We start from the raw sequence: 6,335 nt of genomic DNA on the forward strand, positions 1-6,335 counted from the left end.
CGCCGCCGCCGCCGCCGCCGCCGCTGCCGCCGCCTGGTAAAGTTGCGCCGCGCCCCCCGCCCGCGCCGCGCCCGAGGCAGAGCCACAAAGGAACTCCTCGCCCCCCTCCGCCCGCCCGAGCCGCGCGGGGAGGGCACCGGCGCCGGGCCCTAGGCCAGCCCCTTCCCCAGCGCGGGGGCTCCCGGGGCCCCGGCGGCCGCGGCCATTGTCCCGCCCAGGCCGGGCCGCCGCTTCGCCGCCCCCTCCCCGCGGTGATGGCGGGCTGGGGACCCAGGTCCGGCGGGGCCAGGCTGCCCTTGGGGGGGGGGGAGGGGGTCTCCTGCGCAGACGGCAGGCAGGAGGGGACCCCCGGAATGGGTCCCCACACCTGGTAACCAACGACCGTGCTCAAAATCCCCGCTGAGATTTTTTGTTGTTGTTGTTAAGACGAGGACATGGAGATGGGGGCAGAAGTTTGTACTGGCCAGGCCACCCCTCCCTGTGTAGGCTCCGGCCGTCCCTGGCCCTAGGCCCGAGCCCCCAAAGGGTGGGGCCGCCTGAGGCTGTCAGCGGCTCTTCTCGCAGAGTCTAACAGAGGTGGCACCGGCTGTCCCCCAGCTCCAGACCTCAGAGCCATCTGCGTGTGACTCCTCCTCCCGCCTCACCCTCCCCAGCCAATCAGTCACCAAGTCCTTCGGATTCGGCCTCCCGGGCTGTGTCAGCTTCCAAACTTCACTTCTACCTGAGGAGGCGTCCGGTCCCTGGGTCCTTTCACCGACTCAGACTTCTGTGACACTCGCTGCCACCCAGCCTCTAGGCCAGAAGAATCAAGGCTGGCTCTGCCCTCAGGGAGCTCCCAGTCCCCAGGGAAGGACAGACACACACACACACACACACACAATCACCTGCCCATGTTTGCTGGTCCTCCCGAAAGCATTCCGCAGTTGGGTAAACAGTGATTGACGACCTCGGATCCCACGCTGTGGTGATCGGCTAGAAACCCAGCTATGAACAAGTTGGACAAAGTTCCTGCCCCCATGGGGAGTCCAGTCTTGCACAGGACGTGGAGGCTGTGAGCCACTGGAGGACAGGGCCTACCTAGGCCACTGGTTTTCAGGCCCCAAGCACAGTGCCAGTACAGAGCAGGGCACAAAACATAGCGTGGCCGGAATTAGTTGGATTACAAAGCACAAGGAAGGGGCAGGGAGGGGAGCAGTGGGGAGGACACAGAGGAGGCCACTCTTTCTCAGGAGGTGGAGAAGGTCTTCTGAAATTAGATCTGGGGTGAGCCAGGTGAGGAAGAAGGGAGGACCTTCCCATTTCCAGGAAGATGGGGGTGATAAAAGTATCAACCCACTGTGGAGAAGCTCAGGGAGATAATAATAAATGAGAAATCTCATGCAAAAGAATTCAAAATAATTTATGGAGATATTCAAGGAGGGGGAGCAAACTCTAGGCTCTTTAGGTATGGGCTGTGCCTAATGACTTCCTTCCAGAGTGTACAGTATGGAAAGGGAGGGCGGAAAGAGTCACTTCACAGTGGGGATACCTGACAGCTACTACTTCAGCCGGGTGATCAAGGCTAACACCAGCAGTCACAAACCATGTTTTCAGTAGCTACCCTTGATACTAGTGATAAAAGTGGCACTTTAGGGGCGCCTGGGTGGCTCAGTCGTTGAGCGTCTGCCTTCGGCTCAGGTCATGGTCCCAGGGTCCTGGGATCAAGCCCCACGTCGGGCTCCCTGCTCAGCGGGAAGCCTGCTTCTCCCTCTCCCACTCTGCCTGCTTGTGTTCCCTCTCTCGCTGTGTCTCTCTCTGTCAAATAAATAAATAAAATCTTAAAAAAAAAAAAAAGTGGCACTTTACCTCTATGGTCTTCCTCCCAATAACCTATAACACCAGTCTTGTCATGAGAAAAACATCAGACCAACTCAAATAGTGGAACAACCTAAAAAATGCTCAACTAATACGCCTCAAAACTGTCGAGGTCATCACAAAGTAAGTCTGAGAACCTGTTAAAGCCCAGAGGAGCCTAAAGAGATAGAAGAGCTAAATGTACTGTGGTATCCTAGGTAGGATCTTGGGACAGAAAAAAAAGACATTAGGTAAAAACTAAGGAAATCTTAATAAATTACAGGTTTTAGTTAATAGTAATGTATTACTAAAAGTATTCATCAGTAATTATAACAAAATATAACAAATACACTAGCTTAAGATGTTACCAATAGGGAAAACTGGGTGAGGGATATATGGGAATGCTCTGTAGTATCTGATCCATTTTTCTGTAAATCTAAAACTGTTCTAATGAAGTCTACTACTAAGAAAAAAAAATCCTAAAAAAGTATACTAACCCACATCATTGCTGATGTTGTACAATGAAATGATGCTTGACACAGCACCTAGCACATTCTAAGGGCCCAACAAATGTTATTTTGTTACTATTATCACCATCATTGTAATTACAGGCGCTTGGAATAGCACATGCAAAGGCACTGGAGTTTAGAGTGGAGAGGGTGATGGGAGACAGAATCCTGAAGGCTTTGATCCTGAAGCTGAGGTCTTTATAAGGGATTTATAGGCAGAGGGTACCATAATGTGGTCCATCTCTGCCTCACTAGCCTCCTGTGTAACCACCTGGAAAGCTATGCTACAGCCAACCAAAGTGGGCTGCCATCTTGGGCCTGGCCATCTCCCTTCTAAGGGCTTCAAACAGGCTGTTCCCTCTGCCTGGGACCTTCAGTCCTTTTCTCCCCATCTCTGAAGTCTCTGGAGAACACCCACTTATCAAGGCATGGCTCAAACATCACTTCCTCTGTGAAGCTGTTCTAGATCCTCTGCATGGAAAGAGGTACTTTCCACTGGTTCCCAAGAGCACCATGGTCCTCCGGCCATACCGCTGGCAAAGCACTTATCATGATGCATTAGAATAAATGTTTGCTGAATGGATGGACAAATGATGGAGTGGACTAAAAGTCCACTCTCATCCTCTCCAGTTCTTCAAGTCCTCACTCTCTTCCAGGAAATCCTCCACGACTGCTCCAACCAATGAGCTCCCTCCGCCTTCTTTAACTTTTATAGCCCTGGTTACATTCTAACTGTTGTATGTATAAGTATCTGTCCCTTGGATGAGAATAAACTTTTTGAGGAAGAAACCATGTCTTACATGTTCTGTGTTTTCACTCATTCAACAAGTACTTACAAAGCACTTCTTCTGTGTCACAGTTAGGGTCCCAGACACTGGAGAAGCAGTGACTAAGAGCCAGGCCCCGCTCTGATAGAGCATTAGTTAGCATTATTAATTAGTCAAGATACACCAGATTATGCTGCAGTAACAAAGAACTCTGGAACCTCAGTGACATAACGAAAGAGTGGTTTCTTTCTCACCTGTGCCACATGCCCATCCTGGGTCCTCTACTGGCTCAGAGAGCTTGGCTGAGGAGTCCCTAACATCTTGAAGCTGCACGCACCGAATGAAACGTGACCTTTTTAGTTCCCACGGCAGGAGAACAGAGACTGGAGAATCCCACATGGTATTCAGCCTGGCGCGGGGTGGGGCGGGAGTGGGGGTGGGGGGTGGAGACGGGACACAGGCACCGCCTCTCCCCAGTATCCATTGGCCAAGATTAGTCACCTGGTCCTGCCCAACTGCAAGGGAGGCTGGGAAGGGCAGCGTTCCTTTGGAAGAAGAGAAGCAGACGTTAATTTCAGGAGACAGAATTTAACAAATAATCCCTCAGATAATTATTTGTCTCCTAAGAGATGCAAAAGATGTGAGATGTCTGGGGAGTGGGTAGGAGAAGATCAGGGAGAGCTTCTCTGAGGAGGGGACGTTGAAGCCGAGACCAGGGAAGAGATGGGAAAAGAGCATTTCTGGCGGAGAGAACTGTGTGTGGAGGTTCTGGGGCCAGGACGAGCTGGCCGTATTGAAGGGCCACAAAGGACCATGGAGGGAGTAAAGTGAGGGGGACTTGCGAAGTGACCCTCCGGGCTGAACGTCCCAGGAGCTCCCTGGCAAGGAATTAGCTTGAGAACAAGAGGAAGTCATAAGGAGACAGGCGTTAGGCAGAGACGTGATGTAATCGCATTTCATTTCAAAAGGCCCATGTGGCTGCTGGGGAAAGAATGGACTGGAACGGGCAAAGCAGAAAACCAGGGAGGCCAGTAGGGAGACTTTCAGAGTCTCCCAGGTGAACAGTGATGGTGGCGTTAGCAGAAGTGGAAAGAAGTGGACAAGTGTGGGACACGTTAAGGACTTGATGGCTGATGCAGGGAGTCACAAAGCAGGAGATGTCCAGGCAGCTCCGGGGCCCTGTAACTCCGGTCATGCTAAGCACAAGGCTGGCTTCCCAACATGACATCCCCAGCTTGCTCACAGTGGGACCTTAATGCCAAGAGATTTCCATCTTTCTCTCCTTGCCCTCTACTCAAGCTAGCCACCTTGTCATCCTCCAAATGGGGTGTACCTCCCATCGGAAGTAATCCAACCTCAAGCATCAACACAAGCACTTTCTAATAAGAACCCACAGGAGCCCTGGGAGGGAGGCTAGCCAGGGATGTTATCCCCCATTTCACAGGGGGGGAAACTGAGGCCCAGGAAGGAAAATGGCTGGCTAAGTCTTGGGGCCTGGCCTGCAGCTGAGGTCCTCTGACCCAGGGTCCAGAGCCCCTGGTGTACGGTGGGTGCTACGTGCTGTCAGCTGAGACACTGAATGAGTGAGTATGTGAGCTCTCTGCCCTTCACCCTCTTCACCTTTGCTCATTTTGCTCCCCTCAAGGAGACCATGGAGTTTAAGATGATAGATTAGGTTCTAGAGTCCAGTCAGAGCTGGGTTGAACCTTGTCTTGTCACTCAGCGGCTGCTAATTTAAGGCAAGTTTCTTCCTCTCTCTGAGCCTCGGTTTTCTCCTGTGCAAACTGAGTGTGATGACACCCGTTTCCCGGGGCAAGCATACAGTGGATCACGTGTGAGGCCATGGCAGTGCGGCTACCTGTACCTTGGGGACCCACCCCCCCCACCTCCCCTGGAAAATCTTCCCTGAGAACACCAGCCCTCACTTCTCAAGCCCTTCCGTCTGTACCGTCCGAGTTATCACACGGAGAAGGGGCGTTTAAATCCCAAACTGGCCACTCTGCCTTTTGCTAAGGCAGTAGAATAACTCATACTGGTGTGAAGCCACATTTCTCTGTGCCCTCCATTCCCTTTGGGGTGGGGGGATGTGGAATGGGGAAAGAAAAACTTCTACTGCTTCCTCCGGAGAGACTCGGAGTATTTGGCCCTCTGTGAGCAGAGCTATTAATGGAGGTTGGAATACACCAACGTCGTCCAGGAGCTGAGCAAGAGATGGAGATCTAAACTGCTCTACATGCTGAAATGATAGCGATTGCGGTCCCCAAGTGTCTGTACGTGGTCTGGCCCCTCCAAAAGCCTCCACACTCAATCAGGACTACTTTCCCTCTTGGCCACTGTGCTCCAGCCGTGCAGGCCTCCTGTGAGCTCATGGAAGGCACGCTGATTCCTTTTGTCACATGAACCTTGCAGTACCCTCCTCTTAGCAGGTGCTCCCCACCTAACCACACCCACCTGGCCCCCCCTCCCCCCCACCTCATGGACTCACCCAACACACCATGGCTCACAGCCACATGCTGAGGGTGGCCTTCTGCTATCTTCAGGATGCCCTCACAGCTCCATGGACGTCTCCCTATTTTGTAGACTTACCCCAGCTGTAATTCTGCATTCAGATTTCTAATCTCATGCTTTGACATTAGGTTGTAAACTCAATACCTATTTGTTGATTCACTCATCTGATAAAAAAAAAAAAAAATGATGGGGGTTGAATTTTTGAAGGTGAGGGGGCTCAGAAAATGAACATGCTGAAATATGTGAGCATTGTCCTGAAATGTGGGGATGATCAGTGACATGGGTGAGCTAGAAGAGAGGGGCTCCAGTGGATAGGCAGCTGCAGAACTTGTCAAACAGATATTACTACTCAACTGTCTGCCCTTTGCATTGCCATGACACCCCCCCTTCAAACCTTCAGGAAACCAGCTGCATGCTGGATGTTTGGTTGGCACTGGGATGCCCAGATGGGCCCTGAGCAGAGAGGACAGACAGGCAGAGAAGACACTGAAGGTGCACTGGGAGTAGAAAGAAGCAGTAAGTGACCAGGACTTCATAAGTCACTGGCACTTGAAGAAATCTTGGGGACACATCAGATTTCCACAAAATGTGAGGGAGGAAACTCTAGCAAGTTTTTATTTAAATCTCAAAGGACTCAAAATCTGGGCTTTAAACACGGGGAATGTGACTGATTGGCAGTGTCCATTGTGGGCAGTGACAGCTGGTTACATAGACCAGC

This window comes from Phoca vitulina, unplaced genomic scaffold (genome assembly GCF_004348235.1).
Source record: "Phoca vitulina isolate PV1807 unplaced genomic scaffold, GSC_HSeal_1.0 scaffold2, whole genome shotgun sequence".
Classification (NCBI taxonomy): domain Eukaryota; kingdom Metazoa; phylum Chordata; class Mammalia; order Carnivora; family Phocidae; genus Phoca; species Phoca vitulina.